The following is a 21,297-nucleotide window of genomic DNA, read 5'->3' as shown; positions in this document are numbered from 1 at the left end:
TCCTGTACAGACAGGAAAATAATGTAACATTGATAAATTCCCATCACACAGATATAAAGTCAAATGATAAAATTCTGGCTTCCTACAGCCATTACTTAAGGGAACATACAGAAGACAGATTTATATAGCTCACATTTGAGTCAATTAAACAATTGTCTTCACTAATCTCCTTAGCTCCCCCTAGTGGCTGCAGGCAGCTAGAATTTTATCATTCACCTCTATGACTGTGTGTGAAGGAAAGAAGGGGATTTAGTTCCCTACCACATATAAACATATACTATGAAAAGGAAAGAGGTTGCATGAGCATAGAAAAAAGCGTTTTTTCCCTAGAAGCAGCGCCATTCTAGTGCATGAGCTATATCCTGTGTTGGAGCTCAGCTTCATTTAAGTAAACAATGTATCTTGTAATATATCTATGTTTGTATAGACATGTCTGAATAAGCTGCTACATAAATCTGATCTGGTGTATTTATTGATCTCTATGTATATACCTCATCTATATAGTCGTGCATATCGATAAGTGTTTGGAAACCAAAAATGTCCACATCGCACTCAAGATCAATACTTAGAAATGTTCAAAATAAATAAATAGCATTCCTCTAGTGTTTTTTCGGCTTAACTACTTTTTTAGACTGAAATATTCTTTGACTGTATCTTTGTGAACATCAGTTATTGAACATGGTGATCTGTTATCATACTATGCTGCAGTGGCATAGCTATAGGTGTCGCAGCGGTCGCAGTTGCAGGGCCCCCTCGCCACACTAACGCTGACTGCAGGGCCGGGCTGCCTATCTGGCAAATGCCAGATGCCGGTGTATGTAGTGGGCTGCTGCTGCCCGCCCACCTCTTTATCCCCAGCGGCGGGCCCTGCCCTGTAGTCTGACATTTCCCCTCCCTGAGCGGCCCACAGCCCACTTGCTGGACGCTATACTATGCAGCCTGCTGCAGTCCAGCCAATTAGTGTGGGTCATACTGATTGGCTGGGCTGCACTAGGCTGTGTACTACGCACTGCATAGGGGGGAATTGTCGTGGTCATAGCAGGAGGTGCCTCATGAGTCGTGGACTTACCTTTTCAATCCCCCCCGGCCCCATCATATTACATCTTGTTGTACCTGCTCTGCATAAGCAGGTATTTCCAGCCACCCGCCCACAATCATCCTCGGAGGACAGAGAGCCGGCGGCATCACGGCTCACGGAGCTGAGCAGAGAAACAGTCAGACTCAAAGGTAGGGCAGGCAGCACCGCAGCAGCTTATGAGAAAAAAGTGTGTCCCCAGTACTTTGCACAACAAAGCAAATATAGAAAATATATATGCAAAGAAACTACTATCTGTTATGCCTGGGGAACTATAATTCCAAGCATGCCATGATACCTGTAGGCTTTCAGGACCTGCTGTGAGTTGTAGTTCTCCTCACCAATTGTATTCAACAAGTATTTTATTACTTTCTTAAAGAGGTATTCCTATTTACAGTATAAGTACCACCTATGGGATCCTCACCTATCAGCAGACCCCTGTCTGCCATAATCTCCATATACTTCAGTGGAGATATGGCTGCACGCAAGCGCAACCACCTCCCTATTGAAGTGTATGAAGAATATAACGGTTGGGAACTAGCGAATGGGGGGTCAGTGGACCACTGTTCTGCTGATAGGTGAGGATCACATAGCTGAGACCAGCACTTTTTAGGCATTTATGGCATATATCCTATGCATATTCCATAAATGCCTAAGATAAGAATACCCTTTTAACCCCTTAACGATGAACAATTAGTCTGACACCCCCGCTATGTCCTCATAATTTTTTTTATATTAATATTTTTATCTAGGCCATTATCTATTGTATTAGATTTACATTAAAGTTCCTCCCTCCCGGGTCCCTGGAACTCTAGGTCCAGTTGAGCAAAGTTCTGGTGCAGACCTAGGGGGTGGACTCCATTTATTTAGGGGTCTGGTCTGAGGTCTCCATTTATTTAGGGGTGTGGAGTCTGAATTGGTTTAGGGGTTTGGTCTGTGGTCTTATTTAATTAAGGGTCCTGGACTAGGGTCTGAATTAATTTTGGGGTTTGGCCTGTAGTCTGTATTTACTTAGGGGTTTGTTTAATCTGGAGACTAATTTATTTAGGGGTCTGGTCTGGAATCTGTATTAATTTTGGGGTCTGTCCTGTGGTCTATTTTAATTGTGTAGTTTGACGCCTCCCCCCACAGCATCGTGTGTGTGTGTGTGTGTGTGTGTGTGTATGCAATGAGTGTGTGTGGTACCATTGTTTGTGGGGGGGGGGGTTTACTACCATCTCCCCTAGATTTTATTACTGAATCAGCCCCTGGGAGCAGCACATAAAAGTGGGGGGGGGGGGAGCCAGTGAGCAGAGCCTGCGGAGAAGAAAAGCACGCCAGCACGGACCACAATACAGAGATAGAGCATGTTCGACTTCAGCATTGTGCAATTGCATCTCTCCTACTCAGGCTGCCCTTAAACAGCCCTGCCCTGATCACAGATCCACTTTAAGCACAAATAATGTCTGTTTTAATTTTGTTCAGAAACTTGTGCTCAAAATAAACGTATGCTGCTAAACTAAATAAATTGGGTAGCACATTGCAGAAAACACATGACTAACAATCTCTTTGAAAGTCTTGATTGCAGAAGCTAGGATTTGGGATAGAGACAGGGAAAATGACAGCTGAAATTTGGTGAAAGCAGTAAAAACAGCAAGAAGCTGATGATGTGTATGTGAAATGCTCAGAAGAATTTGAAGCTTTGATGAGATGTCAGGAATGCATTCTGAGATGGATAGGTATGTGCTGCCTGACTGACCGGTGTAGTTTGCAGGATTACCAACAATTTAATAGTCGAGATGCTCACTTGGCTATGTCATAATAGATTAGTTTTACTTCTACTTTTTTTTTCTTGCTGTTAGGCAAAAAATAAATAAATATCCTATCTTGAATTGATAGTTTTAAGACAGTTAACCCCTTAATGACTGGGCCATTTTGCATGTTAATGACCAAGGATTATATTTTGTTTTTTCACGGTCGCATTCCAAGAGTCGTAACTTTTTTTTTATTCCGTCGACATAGCCGTATAAGGGCTTGTTTTTTGCGGGACGAGTTGTATTTTGTAATTGTACCATTTTAAATGCTTACAATATATTGATTAACTTTTATTAACTTTATTTTAGGAGAGAATTGAAAATAAGCAGCTATTCCAGCATTAATTTTCACGTTCTAAATTTACGCTGTTTACTATGCAGCGTAAATAACATGTTAACTTTATTCTATGGGTCGGCACGATTACGGGGATACCAAATATGTAAAGGTTTTATATGTTTTCCTACGTTTGTACAATAAAAACCCTTTTAGAAAAAAATTACTTGTTTTTTGCATCGCCGCATTCCAAGCGCCGTAACGTTTTTATTTTTCCGTCGATGTGGCCGTATGTGGGCTTGATTTTTGCGGGCCAATGTGTAGTTTTCATTAGTACTATTTTCGGGTACATAGGACTTATAGATTAACTTTTATTTTATTTTTTATGGGGGGAATGGGAGAAAAGAGAGAATTTTGCCGTTGTTTTTTGCGTTTTTTTTTTGGACGCCGTTCATCCGGCGGTTTAATTAATGTGTTCATTTTATTGGTCAAGTTGTTACGATCGCGGGGATACCATATATGTGTATGTGTTATTTGTTTTGACACTTTTACTGAATAAAACCACTTTTTGGGCAAAAAAAGTAGTTTTATTTGATTTTGACTGTAATTATTTTTATTTTTTTTCCACAAACTTTATTTAACTGATTGACATTTTTTTTTTTAAGTCCCACCAGGGGACATCACTATGCGATCTGCCGATCGCATATATAATGCTTTGGTATACTTAGTATACCAAAGCATTATTGCCTGTCAGTGTAAGGCCTCATTTACACGAACGTATTATACGCGCGTGCGACGCGCGTGCTTTGCACGCATGTCGTACGCACCTATATTAGTCAATGGGGCAGTTTAGACGATGCGTGAATTGCGCTCAGCGCGTGTGCGCAGAAAAAAACTCACGACATGTTCTATAATCGTGCGTTTTTCGCGCACTCACGCACCCATTGAAGTCAATGGGTGCGTGAAAACCACGCATGCCGCACGGAAGCACTTCCGTGCGAACTGCGTGATTCGCGCAAGAGCTGTCAAACTCCTGAATGTAAACAGAAAAGCACCACGTGCTTTTCTGTTTACAAACATCCAAACGGAGTGTCAAATTCGAGATGAGCGCACCGAACTTCACCGGGTTCGGCCAAACTCGTTTTGACCGAAACCGGTAAAAAATGTTCGGGTACGCGACGTCAGGAGACAGTCACTGTCCACGGTGCTGAAAGCGTTAAACTGGTTCAGCACCATGGACAGTGACTTCCGCTCCGAAAATCCATGAACCTGTAAAAAAAAAAAGACGTTCTGACTTACCGATAACTCCGGTCCGACCTCCCGGGATGACAGTTCAGTCAAAGTGACAGCTGCAGCCAATCACAGGCCAAGCACAGGCTGCAGCCAATCACAGGCTGCAGCGGTCTCATGGACTGCGGCGTCATCCTGGGAGGTGGGGCCGGATGACAAGAGAGGGACGCGTCACCAAGGCAACGGCCGGGAGCCCGGACTGGGGGAAGCAGGAAGTTCTTGGTAAGTATGAAAGTCTTTTTTTATTCACAGGTTGGTGTATATTGTGTTCGGCATTCACTGTCGAGGGTGCTGAAAGAGTTACTGCCGATCAGTTAGCTCTTTCAGCACCTTGGACAGTGACGGGCGTCGACTAGCCTCATCTCTATGATGGCGGCTGCGCGAAAATCACGCAGCCGCGCATCATACACGGATGACACACGGAGCTGCCAAGTGCCTTTTGCGCGCGCAAAACGCAGCGTTTTTTGCGCGCGCAAAACGCACACGCTCGTGTAAATGAGGCCTAAAACTCGCCTAACAGGTATTTGCTGAAGGCAGACCTGGGGGTCTTTGTTAGGCCCCCGGCTGCCATGGAAACCCGACGGCGACCCGCGATTTGTTTGCGGGGGCGCCGATCGGGTGACAAAGGGAGCTCCCTCTATCAAACACATTAGATGCCGCTGTCACTATTGACAGCGGCATTTAATGGGTTAAACTGCCGGAATCGGAGCGTGCTTCGATTCCGGCAGTTGCAGCAGGAGCCAGGCTGAGTATAACAGCCGTGCTCCTGCCGCTGATCGCGTGGGTATAGTGGCAGTAACCGCGCCATCACAGGACGGATATATCCGTCGACCAGCGCGAACTAGCAGCTGCTGAGGACGGATATATCCGTCCTTCGGCGTTAAGGAGTTAAAAGATAAAGAAGGAAAGACAGTAGTGAATAAATGACAGGGAAAAACAATAAGTAAAAAAAACAAAACATAAAGATACCTTAGATATTGATTATCAAATCAAATCACTGGTAAGAAAAATTGTGATTGCTCCCCCGATGCTGCTTGTTATCCAAATTACTCATATGCAGAGTCTTTTAGACAAGTAATAGTTTCAAATATATTTATTGTGCATAAAAAGCGACCGGTTTCAAAGCCGGACCGGCTTCTTCATCAGGCAAAAAAAACACATAGGGTATTGTTAGGGAAACTATTATTTGTCTGAAAGACTGCAAACAAGTAATTTGGATAACAGGCAGCGCCAGGAGAACAATCAGAATTTTTCTTATCATTGATCTGTTTACTAAATTCTTGACCCAAGTCGCCCAGATTGGAACCCAGGCTGCAGCACTACTTTTTACTGTCTTCCACACTGCACATATTAATTCAGGGAACAGAAGTGTTAGGCCTCATGCACACGACCGTAAAAACTCCCGTAATTACGACCCGTAATAACGGGCTCATAGACTTCTATTGGCGACGGGTGCCTTCCCGTTTTCTCACGGGAAGGTGCCCGTGCCGTTGAAAAAGATAGAACATGTCCTATTTCAGGCCGTAATAACGGCACGGACAGTCCATAGAAGTCTATGGAGCTCTCGTAATGACGGGTGGCTACATGTGTGCACCCGTCATTACGGCAGCGTTGCTAAGCGACGTCAGTAAATAGTCACTGTCCAGGGAGCTGAAAGAGTTAACTGATCGGCAGTAACTCTTTCAGCACCCTGGACAGTGACTACCGATCAGTATAAACCTGTAAAAAATAAAAATAAAAGACGTTCATACTTACCGAGAACTTCCTGCTTCCTCCAGTCCGGTCTCCCGCCCGTTGCCTTTGTGACGCGTCCCTCTCGACATCCGGCCCGACGTCCTGGATGACGTTTCAGGCCATGTGGCCGCTGCAGCCAATCACAGGTCAATCACAGGCTGCAGCGGTCACATGGACTGCCGCGTCATCCAGGGATGTCGGGCTGGATGTGAAGAGAGGGACGCGTCACCAAGACAACGGCCGGGTAAGTATGAATTTCTTTAACTTTTATTACAGAAAGGGCTGTCCCTTCTCTCTATCCTGCACTGATAGAGAGAAGGGGCTGCCGATTAGTGCAGTGCTATTTTGCCGCCAAAAACGTGCCCGTAAATACGGGTGGAATACGGGTGACACCGGACCCATATATACGGGCACGGGTTCGTAAATACTGGTGCAAAACGGGTCGAATACGTGTGACACCGGACCCGTATTTACGCCAGTATTTACGGGTGGGAAAAAATACGGTCGTGTGCATGAGGCCTTAGTTGTGGATCAGCAATACACACTGCCAGGACTTCTCTATCATAGGGTGATGACGCTGGTCTACACATATGGTGGAAATTCAGCATGGTCACCGTTGGAAGTTTGTCTGCTCCTAGACAGCTGAGCTGTGTAGTGTTAGGGTATGTTCAGACGGCCTATTTACGGACGTAAATCGGGCGTTTTTGCCCCGAATTACGCCCGAAAATAGCGCCTCAATAGCGCTGACAAACATCTGCCCATTGAAAGCAATGGGCAGACGTTTGTCTGTTCACACGAGGCGTATATTTACGCTCCGCTGTCAAATGACGGCGCGTAAATAGACGCCCGCGTAGAAGAAGTGACCTGTCACTTCTTTGGCCGTAATTGGAGCCGCTATTCATTGACTCCAATGAATAGCAGCGCTAATTACGGCCGTAATTGACGCGGCGTTCAAGCGCCTGCACATGCCGGTACGGCTGAAATTACGGGTATTTTTTCAGGCTGAAACATCCCCATAATTTCAGCCGTTACGGACCCCCGCCGTGTGAACATACCCTTAGGGTATGTTCACACGTAGTCAACAAAAACGTCTGAAAATCCAGAGCTGTTTTCAAGGGAAAACAGACCCTGCTTTTCAGACGTTTTTTTACCAACTCGCATTTTTCGCGGCGTTTTCACACCGTTTTCGCGGCGTTTTTTACGTCCGTTTTTGGAGCTGTTTTCATTGGAGTCTATGAGAAAACAGCTCCAAAAACGTCCAAAGAAGTGTCCTGCACTTCTTTTGACGAGGCTGTATTTTTCCGGGTCGTCGTTTGACAGCTGTCAAACGACGATGCGTAAATAACAGGTTGTCTGCACAGTACGTCGGCAAACCCATTCAAATGAATGGGCAGATGTTTGCCGACGTATTGTAGCCCTATTTTCAGACGTAAAACGAGGCATAATACGCCTCGTATACGTCTGAAATTTGGCCGTGTGAACATACCCTTACACTGCTTATCCTGGAACAGAATAGTGGGGGATTTGCAACTCACCATTGAAAGATGATTGGCTCATCCTAAGGTATATACAGTAGAATAGCAATTGCACTCCAGATTCTTCTGTCGGGGCACAGGAAGGATAGAGAGATGAGATCAAGATCAAAAAAAAAACCGGAAGATCCAGCAATGCACTGCACGGGTGGTTAAAATATTGTTGTCTTTATTGATATGAACAGGTATAATCACAGAGAGGACTGCGGAAAAAATTAGAATACTCAGTTCTTAATCATAGCTGTAATGACTGACTATTCGAAACATATCAGCAGACTTTGCTGTGTTTTATACATGTTCACCCCAATAAAACCATGTTTGGAGTGCTGAGTATCACACTTCCCTTTCCCATGTGTCCTTTAGTAATGTTATAGACTGCTTATAAGACAGGTATGCCACTATTACTTTATACTACTTTTTATATGGACTTATCTTTTTCCAGACTGTTTACTTCTGGACTTTGATGATCTGGAGAGTCCACCAAATAAACGGTAGTGTGAGAATTAGAAATTTTACTCGATCAAGGCTATTTTGTAGACGTAGCAATAAAGAGGACATGTACAGTGTTCAGGTGAAAAATTGTTGAACAGGATAATGATGATGAAATGCTCAGAAAAACAGAAAATGATTAGTATATCCTGCTAATGTGGTGTAAAGTACTGGTGGTTAATGAGATTTTGTGCACACTGAATCTTTCATAGCAATTTAAATGTCATGCCACCAAATCCAATCCTGAGGCAGAGCTCTTAGATCTTTATAAGGACTGCATATAACTTGTATGAAGATTATTCAGCTGATGAAGTGCATACTAGAACTACATTAAAGGATCTATAAACCCATAATTTTCCTGCAAATTAATAGACTTGAAAGCATAAAAGATCTGTGTTATGAAGCTGTATATATAGTTTCTTGTATAGTGTTAATAAATCTGTGCACATATGCTGATAATTTAACCAATGTGACCAACAAGGAGCTTTTGTGCTGATAATCTGTTTGTATATGGTAACAAAATGATAATTAAAAAATGTATCCAACATGCTTAAAGTTGTATTCCGGTAAGAACAAATTATCCAAGTGATGAGGCCACAAAATCTCCAGAATTAGGTCCTGTGTACCCTGTTGCACCCAGCCGCAAGACCGATACGAGGAGGAGTGATGGTCGAGCATGTGCCCGGCCAAAGTCTGTGCTGCCAGTGGTCGGACCCCCACCTATCTAGCAGTTTTCACCTAGAATAGGTGGATAGGTGATATTTTGCTATTACTTGTTTTGCAACTCATTATTGCCACTCGCATACCTATTAGTTGTTTTTTTTTATTTAAATTGCTCCAAACTGATAATTAGTTTTATTACATATCTTAGTAGTTGGAGATTAATGTTTTTATTACATTTCCTGCACACAACCATATTTGGATGGAAAAAGAAACACTTTAATTATTCTCAATATATTCTTACTTCTATAATAGGTGTTCAGTCATTCTTATTTTTGCTATGATCAGATAATTCTGCATGAAAAATACCTCGAAAATACCTGTTTCTACGTTATTTTATAGTGAATTTTCAGATAATGAAGAGCATCAGAATGTTCTTTTACAAGGATTGTGCCTGGTTTAATCTTTCCATAGATGTAGACAGCTTTTTAAGTTCAGCGAAGGGAAATGGACATCATAATTGCCAACAGAACGACCTTTTGTCCCACAATTATTTTAGGACTATAGCTAGCTATACTGTAAGTCCTTTTGCTTATGCTGTTGTCTGGGTCAGGTATTTTTCTGCCTTTTTTTCCCATTCGTTCTTGTCTGAGTTGTGTTGATGTGTAATGATACTTTTACAATGCAATAGCTGGTGACATTGCCTAATGGGAAGCAAAATTACTGATCATTTTGTAGGGGGGCATGGCATTATGTAGGTCATGCCTTTATTAAGCTTTTGAAAAAAAAGTTTCAATTCATAGTATATCAGAAAGAGATATGGTGTGAGATTACCCGTAGCTTTAACAGAATCAAATCCATAAAGCTGTTTAGCCTACCCCCCCCCCCCCTGTACTGAAAACAATTAAAGGGAACCTGTCACCAGCATTTCACCTATTGAACTCTCCTCACACCTCGCCGGCTGCTGCTGTCAAAAGTTCATTGCCATTATCTCCTCTCCTAAACACCTTCTCCAACCGTAAATAACGGTCTGCAAACATTTTGACCCTTTTATGATAATAATCCGGCAGTCTCGTTTGTTCCTCTTCTGATGCCCGCCCACCGCTTAAACTGTCCCCAGCCCTGAATGCGTAAATCTCGTCTGAGATAGTACGCGTGCGCCCGTCATGTATGGTTGATCCGAGTCTTAAATCTAATTACTGTGCATTCGCCACTATGGTGTCCTGTTGTGCGCACGCACCAGAACAGGACATCGATGGGCAAGCGTGGGATTTCGTGTGTGCTGCGGGGGGTGTCAATCAAAAGTAAGGAGGCAGGGTAAACTCGGAAATACTTAAGGAATGAAGATATGACTATTTTCAAACGTAGATATGATTCTTTTATGCTCTTTAGCACACACTGCAGAAACGCTAAAAACAGAATACTAAAGGTGCACATATAGAAATCTGATTAAAAAAAGCTGCAGAGCCTACTTAGAAGATAATTATAGATTACATAAAAATGATTTTTCACCCACCTCCACCAGGTATTACTGGTTTAATAGGTTAAATGCTGGTGACGGGTTCCCTTTAAGTTAAAAAATAACAAATGACAAGCCTTTAACATCTGGGTCTATAGCCAGACCCACTATTTTATTTATTGGCAATTTTTAAACAGAATAGTGCTAAGCACAACACTTTTATCATTGTAGTCTGTTTTTATGACTTGTATTTAATTATTTAGACACATCTTTGCTTCCTTCCGGTTTATTTATACCGGCCTGGTTTATTTCTAAATAAAAATTCACTGGGAAAGTTTCAATAAAGTCCATTGAAGAGTGTACAGTGTTTTGCCTACATTTATATAATAAATTATTTTGTGCAAATCAGTCACTGAGGACAGGACAGACTTTGTTTTCATCCATTGAGGAATAAGGTGTATATAGAGACCAGGTTCGTAACTATAGGGGGCTGAAGAGTTTGCAATCACACCTGTGCCCTAGGACCTGACCGTGTTCTATGACATCACTGTGTTCTTTATCCTTTTATTATGGTGCTGTATTTATGATCTCTGTATGGTGACATCACTGTGGTCCTTTGCCTTTAGCTGTGACATCAGCATGTTCATTATCTGGATTCTATGACATCACAGTGTGCATTACTCCTTTACTGTGAAATTGCTGTGTCCAGTAACCCTTTCCTATGACTCTACAGTATTAATTAACTATGTACTGCGACATCCCTGTGTGCATCATCCTTAAACTGTGACATCACTGTGTTTATTATCCTTGTGGTTTGAAATCAGTTTGTGTATTATCAAAGTTCTGTGACATACAGTAACATCACGTTGCGCATTTTCAAGGGCGTACGTATATTGAGTGCAGTGGCTGTAGTCACACCTAAGAACTGGTGCCTTTGGAGGCCTAATGGTTCTTTTGTAACATTGGAGCATACCAGTACTGCAGTGTTAGGGGGCCCTGTTAGCAATTTTGCATTGCGACCCAGGAACTACAAGTTATACCACTGTGAGGGACCTGTGTAGGCATTACTAATTTGTGGATGTGATTCCTGTGAAAACAGCTCTGCTTTCTGCTACAGCTCCTGAAAACTGTAATTTGTTAACCCCAAAAACTTTGAAGATAAATATGCCCACAAAATTTTAAAAAATCACATTCCTGAAACACAATGTAGAAAATTGGAAGGCAACTTTATGTGTATGTTCACAAATGACAGAAGTCTAGCACACAAAATGGAGGACCTTGAGGCCTTGGTACTGGAGGAACATATCGATATAGTTGGTGTTGCTGAAACATAGCTCAGTAATGTGCATAACAATAGTTTTTCTAAATAACTTCTATTACAGTTTCTGCTTCTAACAGCAGCACGGACTGTGTATAGTCCGTGCTTCCGGCGGCTGATAATTCTGTAGTAGGAGAGAGTGCGTACTGCTAGTCCCCATGGCTTCCGTATGCAGAATGGTCACCAGCAATATAAAATCCTACAGCGCTGACGGGAGCCATGGAGACAAGCAGGATGCTCTGTCTCTAACTGCAGATTTATGAGCCGCTGGCAGCACGGACCATAGACAGTAATATATAGTACTATAATTTAATAAAAATAAAAAATAAAAAACACAGGCTAAGAGGGTAACAATGCTTAATTTTAAGAAGGCCAATATCCCCAGGTTGAGTGCTGCACTTCAGCACATAGACTGACATAAAATGTCAAATTACAATTATAAGTGCTAAATGGGAGTGTGTAAATTCTACCTTAGGCAATTCTACTGCAAAATGTATTCCTAAAGATAAAAAGCTTAAATTACTAAAATTATACCACACATGGCTTACACCTACTGTAAAACAGGTGATAGATGACACAAAAGGGCTTTTAAAAATTGCAAAGAAAATTTATAAAATCTGTAAAGGCAATAAAATCAGTAAAAATACTAAGTGACCAAAGAAAGCAAAACAAATCCCAAAAAATAATAATATAGTACTGTACTATACAGTGAAGGAAATAAGTATTTGATCCCTTGCTGATTTTGTAAGTTTGCCCACTGTCAAAGTCATGAACAGTCTAGAATTTTTAGGCTAGGTTAATTTTACCAGTGAGAGATAGATTACATATATAAAAAAAAAAAAAAAACAGAAAATCACATAGTAAAAATTATATATATATATATTTATTTGCATTGTGCACAGAGAAATAAGTATTTGATCCCCTACCAACCATTAAGAGTTCAGCCTCCTCCAGACCAGTTACACGCTCCAAATCAACTTGGTGCCTGCATTAAAGACAGCTGTCTTAAAGGAACAGTGTCACTTTTTTTTTTTATATCATTTTTATGTTAGGGTTTTATTAAAAACGTTTATATTTATTTGTGTGTTTGTGTGTTACTTTTTTCTATTTTTACACTTTTTCTTCCCTATGGGGGCTGCCATTTTTTTTTCCATTTCTGTATGTGTCGATTAACGACACATACAGACATGGAATACGGCAGCTCCAGTCCCATAGGGACTGCGAACGGGGCCCGTTCCATCCACTTTGGTGTACGCCGTGTGTGTGGGAATGGCGCATGCGCCGCTCCCACACAGTCCGATTTGAAATGCACGCCGTCCGGCGCCATTTTCCTGTGGACCGGAAGTCGCGGCCGGGCAGTAAGATTACTACTTCCGGTCGCGGCTTCCGGACTTGTGCACTTGGAGCAGCGGCAGCAGACGCAGCAACCGGACCGGAGGGAGCGGCGGCGACTGGAGCAGGTAAGTGATTTCTATGTATGTTCGTGTTTCAGTGTGTTTTACTAGTGTATGTAAACCTTCTACACTGCGTGTTAGCTCAAAAAATGGCGACACACAGTGTAGGAGGTTAGACCGTTCAAACCCCTCGTTTCTCCCGGCACTAGCCAGGATAAAGGAGGGGGGGATTCTGAGAGCTCACTAGAGCGAGGGATTTTTTCCCAATTTTGCAGCATAAAGCAATGTGGTTGCTTTACCACATGCAATGCTGCAATTTTGGGAATTGCTCCATCTAGTGACCAGTGCTGGGAAATATTATAAATTGAATCCAATTTATAATATTTCCTGACTCGTGGAAAAAATAAAAAAAATTTGAACAATGTTTAATCACCTACATACTAATTGTTTAACTAAAGAAAAAAAACATGTTTTGCTGGCAACACATTCCCTTTAAATGGTCACCTGTATAAAAGACTCCTGTCCACAGATTTAATTAATCAGTCTGACTCTAACCTCTACAACATGGGCAAGACCAAAGAGCTTTCTAAGGATGTCAGGGACAAGATCATAGACCTGAACAAGGCTGGAATGGGCTACAAAACCATTTATAAGACACTGGGTGAGAAGGAGACAACTGTTGATGCAATAGTAAGAAAAGGGAAGACATACAAAATGACTGTCAATCGACATCGATCTGGGGCTCCATGCAAAATCTCACCTCGTGGGGTATCCTTTATCCTGAGGAAGGTGAGAGCACAGCCGAAAACTACATGGGGGGAACTTGTTAGTGATCTCAAGGCAGCTGGGACCACAGTCACCAAGAAAACCATTGGTAACACATTACGCCGTAATGGATTAAAATCCTGCAGTGCCCGCAAAGTCCCCCTGCTCAAGAAGGCACATGTACAGGCCCGTCTGAAGTTTGCAAATGAACATCTGGATGATTCTGAGAGTGATTGGGAGAAGGTGCTGTGGTCAGATGAGACTAAAATTGAGCTCTTTGGTATTAACTCAACTCGCCGTGTTTGGAGGAAGAGAAATGCTGCCTTTGACCCAAAGAACACCGTCCCCACAGTCAAGCATGGAGGTGGAAACATTATGTTTTGGGGGTGTTTCTCTGCTAAGGGCACAGGACTACTTCACCGCATCAATGGGAGAATGGATGGAGCCATGTACCGTCAAATCCTGAGTGACAACCTCCTTCCCTCCACCAGGACATTAAAAATGGCTCGTGGCTGGGTCTTCCAGCACGACAATGACCCGAAACATACAGCCAAGTCAACAAAGGAGTGGCTCAAAAAGAAGCACATTAAGGTCATGGAGTGGCCTAGCCAGTCTCCAGACCTTAATCCCATCGAAAACTTATGGAGGGAGCTGAAGATCCGAGTTGCCAAGCGACAGCCTCGAAATCTTAATGATTTACAGATGATCTGCAAAGAGGAGTGGGCCAAAATTCCATCTAACATGTGTGCAAACCTCATCATCAACTACAAAAAAAGTCTGACTGCTGTGCTTGCCAACAAGAGTTTTGCCACCAAGTATTAAGTCTTGTTTGCCAAAGGGATCAAGTACTTATTTCTCTGTGCACAATGCAAATAAATATGTATAATTTAGACTATGTGATTTTCAGTTTTTTTTTTATATAATCTATCTCTCACTGGTAAAATTAAGCTAGCCTAAAAATTCTAGACTGTTCATGACTTTGACAGTGGGCAAACTTACAAAATCAGCAAGGGATCAAATACTTATTTCCTTCACTGTATACAAATGCAAATAAAACCAAGGTCAGCACATGTAGAACCCCCTAAATGGTCGTAATGGGGAATTATTCAAGGGAGATCAAGAGAAGGCATAGCTACTAAATAAGTTCTTACGTTTTTTTATATACAACAGAAGAGAGAGTAGCTGATGTAGAGCTGTGAATACATCAATTAATATAGTTAATTGGCTGAATGTAGATATGGTTCAAGCTAAGTTAAATCAAATTAATGTGAACAAGGTTTTACCCAAAAGATCTTAAAAAGCTTGGTTCAGTTATTTATGTACCCCTGTTCATAACAATTTGAGATTCTCAAGTAACTGGTATAGTGCCATGGGAATAGTGCAGGTCAAATGTGGTGCCCATTTTTAAAAAGGTCTTCCCCATATAATTATAGACTAGTTAGCTTAACATCTATTGTGGTAAAAATATTTGAGGGGCCCTTAAGAGACTATATACAGGATTATGTGACAGAAAATAGTATTAAAATTGACAGCCAGCAAAAGTTGTCAAACCAACCTGATTTGTTTCTATGAAGAGGTGTGTAGAATCCTGGACACAGGGGCCTATGTGGATATAGTGTTTTTGGACTTTGCAAAGGCATTTGACACTGTCCCCCGTAAACGCCTAATGGGTAAATTAAGGTCTATAGGTTTAGAAAGTATAGTTTATAATTGGATTGAAAATTGTCTTAAGGATCGTATCCAGAGAGTTGTGGCCAATGAATCCTGCCTTGAATGGTCCCTGGTTATAAGTGGTATATCCCAAGGTTCAGTACTAGTACCGCTATTATTTAACTTATTAATGATATAGAGGATGGGATTAATAGCACTGTATCTATAGTTACAAATGACACCAAGTTATCTTGTATAGTTCAGTCTTTGGAAAATGTTCTTAAATTGCAAGCCAACTTGGATGCCCAAACCCTCAGTGTGTCCATTTGGCAAAAGAGGTTTAATGTGGATGAATGTATAGTTATGCATCTGTGTACTAATAATCTGTCTACACCATATTTCCTAAGTTAAACTAGGAGAGTCACTAGTTGAGATGGATCTGGGTGCACTTGTAGATCATACACTAAATAACAGCATGCAATGTCAGTCAGCTGCTTCTAAAGCAAGCAGGATAATGTTGTGTATTAAAAGGCATGGACTCCTTGGACACGGACATATTAACATTTTACAATGTATTAGTGCGGCCTCATCTAGAATATGCAGTTAATGTATGGAGTTGAAAAAAATACAAAGAAGAGCAACTAAACTGATAAGAGACATAGAGAATCTTAGTTCTGATGAGAAATGAAAAGATTTACATTTATTTGGTCTTGTAAAGAGACGTCTAAGAGGGGGGTATGATAAGCTTGTGTAAATATATAAATGGCCCGTACAAAAATATGGCGAAAAGCTGTTTTCATGTAAAAGAAAAGGAGGCACTCCCTCTGTCTAGAGAAAAAAATGTTCAATCTCCAGAGGTGCAAGATTTCTATACCACAAGAACTGTGAATCAGTGGAATAGACTACCTCAGGAGCTGGTCACAGCAGTAACAGTAAAAGGCTTCAAAAGAAGCATAGAGGATTTCTTAGAAAAAAAAATATCGCCCATGTCAATGTATAGAATTCTTGTTTTTATGCTGACCCAGTCTGATCGCCACTTGGGACCAGGAGGGACATTTTTCCTTTACCTTCCTCTGGGTCAATAGGGGTAAAATAAAGTTCTAAAGTTTACCCATATCCTTTTCTTTCTACCATCCCTTGGTTAAACTTGAACATATGTACATATGAGAAGAATTTCATTAGAATTAAAGTGCATATCACTAGGTTGAAAACATTGCTTACGTGGGGTCCAGTGTTCCATGGTTTCAGCAAGTGATTCTATGCAATGTGATCATCTAGGACCACTTTCCTGAGTCCAGCAGAAGGCATGTTTTTAGTAGATATGTTCTGTTATAGAAAAAACACTGGGTCAAGAACTACAGTCCCCCAAATAAATACATTACTCACTCCTGCCCTCTACCCTTTATTAGCTAGGTGGTATGATGACTGCCAACAGCATGCTACCTGTATAAGAATGCAAGAGTCGGAATGAGAATCAGCTGAATCTCTGACAAACTTAAGCCTAGGAGAGGACCTGTCAGTTCTCCTGACATTTCTGTTTTAGCAAATACTTGGATTCCCCATGAAATAACAATTCTATAGCATTTTTTTTCTTAGATCTCTGCATTGTGCTTTTCCTGTTATACCTCCCTAAAATTTATGAATCATTTTACAACTGGTCATTGACATTACTCATGTCAATAGGGTGTGCCTCTACGCAGTCTGACACCGTCCATTCAACAAGGGAAATGACTACCCAGTTGTCAATTTATTCATACATTTTAAAGAGGCATAACAGAGAAACAGCACAGAAAAAATGGAGGGTGCTAAGAAAAGATACTCCGAAATTGTTATTTCATGGGGGAATACAAGTATTTACTAAGGAGAGCTGACAGATCTTCTTTAACCATCCAAATGACTTGACTCTCTACACTGGTAGCTCTTAAATCTCCTCTACACAAGACTACAAGTTCCATCATTAACTGTCCTATCAGTGTTGACACAGAGCCAAAGTCTTTTGAATCTTAATTTATAACATACCTTTGTATTTTGTATGACTTTTAACAGTATATAGGAAGAAAAAAAAACTACCTACAAGCCAAATATATAAAAGGGCATTAAAATATACATTAGGCTTCGTACACATATCCGTTAGGGCTCTATTCTGACGTTCGGTCGGAGGTTTCCGTCAGAATAGAGCCCTGACTGACACAAATGGAAACCATAGGTTTCCGTTTCCATCACCATTAATTTCAATGGTGATGGATCCAGTGCCAATGGTTTCCGTTTGTCTCAAGGTTTATGCAAGGGTTCTGTCGTTTTGACGTAATCAATAGCGTAGTCGAAGCCTGAGTGGTCCTAAATTAGAAATCCTGAATTAAACTTGTTCAATTCCGCCAGTAATAGAATAATAGAAGCAGAATAATTGATAAATATTTTCATGTTGCCAAGTATAAATTACATACTCCAAAATAATATGTATCACTTTACATGGCAAAGAATCCACATACTTTTTCTGTTATGAATGAATTATTGTTGTTGTTGTTATCTCAACCATAGAAGCTGCAAAAAGGATCACTTGGGATACTGACAATGTATGCAAAGAACAGGGACAACTTGTCAGTCCGACTCCTAAATAGGTCACAGATATATAAATGTAGACAGATTTTTAAATCTGCTGAAAAAAATGTTTCGATGTAAATTTAATGTTGTATCTAGAATAACATTCAAAAAATATTTCTTTGGTCATTAGGGAAAGTCCAGTGCATTGGTTTCTTGCTTCAGTGAAAATGTCAAGAGGGCACCATTCAGCCACTGTGGAGCTCTGTAATAAGAAGCTATATATAATTATGCTTCTTATATCACCTTGGATGCACATTTTAAAGGGCACTAGACTAAAGATAGCATTCTCTGATGGAAAATTGCCTGTTTGCCTTTCCATAATGATTTGGATCAAATTGTGATATTATACCTTAAATAGCTCTAGTACTAAACCTATACCGGAAAATAATGAGAAATGATTGGATGTATTTGTTGTTATTAAGTACTTCTATTATATTAAAAGAACACCATCCTATAGAACACACAGTGTAATTAATTGGAAAAAAGGTAATTAACAAATAGTTTTAAACTTCATCACTCCTAGAGGATGTCGATCGCACCTCTCTACTGGAGTGAATTCATTAGTTGCATAGATAATGGAAAATTCTCACAGTAAGAGCAGTTTTGCTTGTCTGATGAAAGCGAGGATCATCACTTTCTTCTTCTACTTCAATATGACCCCAAATTAAACATAAACTGATTTTATTCGGAAAAAGATAAATTAATATATAACATGTATAACAATGGTAATAGCATAATAATTAGTGCAGACAGAAAAATATTTGATTTCTTCAGGGCAGTAAATGTAGGATACACAATATATGTATAGGATAAGTATATTGCATTAGATCTCATATGTCAGATGGTATTAAGACTGCATGCATTGCTGGAAGATAAATAACACTCTGTGTGTATAACAAGAAACAAACTTACACATTATACTCTGAAGCTGAAGAACAATCTTCTTTCCGGACAGCTGCGGTGTAGTAACTGGACAGCTGGGATCGGCTAGTAGAAGCCAGGTGACACATGTTAGGTCAAGCTCAGGCAGGGATGTCACTCAACACTACAGGTACATAAGAATAGTGCAAGCGTAGCAGGCTGGGAAGCAAAGTAACCCGGAGGAATAGCCGGGACTTGGGATCGCTCCATCTTGTGCTGATCATCATGCTGCAGCTGCAGGAGTGGGAGCAGCTGAATACCCTGGCTGTCATTTATGTGTGGTGCTTTTAATGAATGAGGTGAGGAGGCAGGGGGGCGCTTCCTCTCAGTGCTGAATGAGATGTCAGCAGGGTTTCAATAGAGTATAATGTCGCTCACTGCTTGAAGCTGCTTTTTACACCGGTTATCTGTCTTCCCTCATTCTCTTCCTTACATACTCAATATTCCAATTTCTTATCGTTCTCGCCTTATGCTTTAATGCCCTGTCAAGATAACGCCTCCTCGCCCTCTTCCCCAAATTACTAGTATGGCTCACTAGCCACTATTATTTTTTTCTATCGTGTCCAATTGAAACTGAAGCATACATATAAGTGAAAACTAGAAGAACTATTAGGGTGCAGTCACACGCGGCAGATTTTGTTGCAGAAATTTCAATGCCATACAACTGAATGGAACTTGCAGAAAGCCATGCCCCTGCTGCAGAAACAACCCCATTCAGATGAATTGAACTGATTTTCAGAATCAGAAATTTCTGTAACAAAATCTGTCACGTGTGACTACACCCTTAGGAGAAGTTTATCTGTTTTGCGTCAGTTCATATTTTAAAGAGATCTAAACCGTTCTTATCTTTACTTGATGAGCAGCTGGTTACAATCTATTCTCTGTATTCATTTTTACATAAAAATTGAGCCATTTCAGACTGGGTAGAGGCTGACTATAGTGTTTTTGCCTCCTCCACACAGGGTTTTTGTCTGCCGTTTTAGGGGGCCCATACACAATGCGACCGAGTTGCAAAAATTGAATGCCACCTTTCCAAGTCAATTCAGCAAATGTCATCCCTAGTAGTTTCCTGATTCACCTGTAAGCATGGAGAGAATAAGTTCATCAAGTGCAGAAGTGTGTAACATGTAAAAATAATGTGTCCTTGATGGCAACAATTACTTTCCAGCTCCAAACTGCATTTTTGGAGCTGTGGCTTCAAGGAGAGTGTAATGGATTGGGTTTCCTCAGGCAAGCAGAAGCACATAAGCCTGAGATCACTAAGCAGTATGCCAAGTATCTGCTGGAGTGGTGTAAAGGATAGAATCATGAGACTCTGGAGCAGTGGAAATGTTTTCTGGAGCACAGTTCCTCCAGTGATTTTACTGAAGTACCCAACATTTCTTAGGCCCTCTTCACATCGGCGTTGCCATTCTGTTGAGGGGTTCCGTTAGAGGTTCCCGTTGGGTTAACCCCTCAACGGAAAGGCAAACCTAAACTTTAGCTTCCATTTGCATCACCATTGTGACGGAAACTTTGCTAATGGTTTCTGTCTGTCACCGTTGTAAATGGGTTCCGTTGTTTTGACGGAATCAGCAGTGCAATCGACTACACTATTGGTTCCGTCAAGAACAATGGAACCCTGTCACAGCGGTGACAAACCGAAACCATTAGCAAAGTTTCCGTCACCATTGAGATCAATGGTGATGCAAACAGAAGCTAAGGTTTAGGTTTGCCTTTTCATTGATGGGTTAACCCAATGGAAACCGCCGACGGAACCCCTCAATGGAAGGGCAACGCTAATGTGAACAGGGCCTTAGTTAAGAGCAAGGCAAGAAAATGTTCTAAAGGTACGAGTAAGTACCCAGTAAGTTCACATATGTCTATTGCATCAGCATCAGTTTTTTTGTCTCTTAAATTTTTGCATCCGTTGTAATCACTTATCAGTTGCCGTCAGGCATTTTCACAACTTTTACTACAAAACCATCAGTTTTTACCATCCATTTTTAACATCAGTTTTTACCACAATGGTCCACCAAAAAGGTTGTCTAGGGTCTGAAAATGTGCCAATTTTATCAGAGTGGTGCATAGCTTGTGATAAATTGGATACATGATAGATTAGATACTTGTTGTGTACCATGTCGGGGCTCTCTTTCTCTGCTACGGCCTCAGCGCTACACTGAAGTCTGACACACACATTGTAATGTCACGTGTGTCATATTCAATGCAGCGCCAAGGATGGTGCCAAAAAAGAGAGCCCAGAAGGCAGCTGCTGTACACTGACCTCGGATCAGATCTTTGAAGCAGTCTTTTGAGCCTGCAATGACGCCAAACACTAGCCCTAACTTCAGGGAGTAGCTAGT

The 21,297-nt window shown here is 41.2% G+C and overlaps 1 long non-coding RNA gene across 1 annotated transcript in view; it reads right to left on the bottom strand.

The window, feature by feature from the left end:
* LOC142760862 (uncharacterized) overlaps window positions 1–19,311 on the bottom strand; it is a 69,247-nt gene extending 49,936 nt beyond the window's left edge. Inside the window, exons 1-2 of the long non-coding RNA XR_012883428.1 lie at window positions 18,947–19,311; window positions 16,655–16,759 (exon numbers count right to left, since the gene is read on the bottom strand). This is a non-coding gene — a long non-coding RNA (uncharacterized LOC142760862). The remainder of the gene's footprint in view (window positions 1–16,654; window positions 16,760–18,946) is intronic.
* Window positions 19,312–21,297: the final 1,986 nt, after the last annotated feature.

This window comes from Rhinoderma darwinii, chromosome 4, assembly GCF_050947455.1.
Source record: "Rhinoderma darwinii isolate aRhiDar2 chromosome 4, aRhiDar2.hap1, whole genome shotgun sequence".
Taxonomy (NCBI): Eukaryota; Metazoa; Chordata; class Amphibia; order Anura; family Rhinodermatidae; genus Rhinoderma; species Rhinoderma darwinii.
Note: the sequence above shows the minus strand (reverse complement) of the source record. Positions and strands in the feature narration are given on the sequence as shown.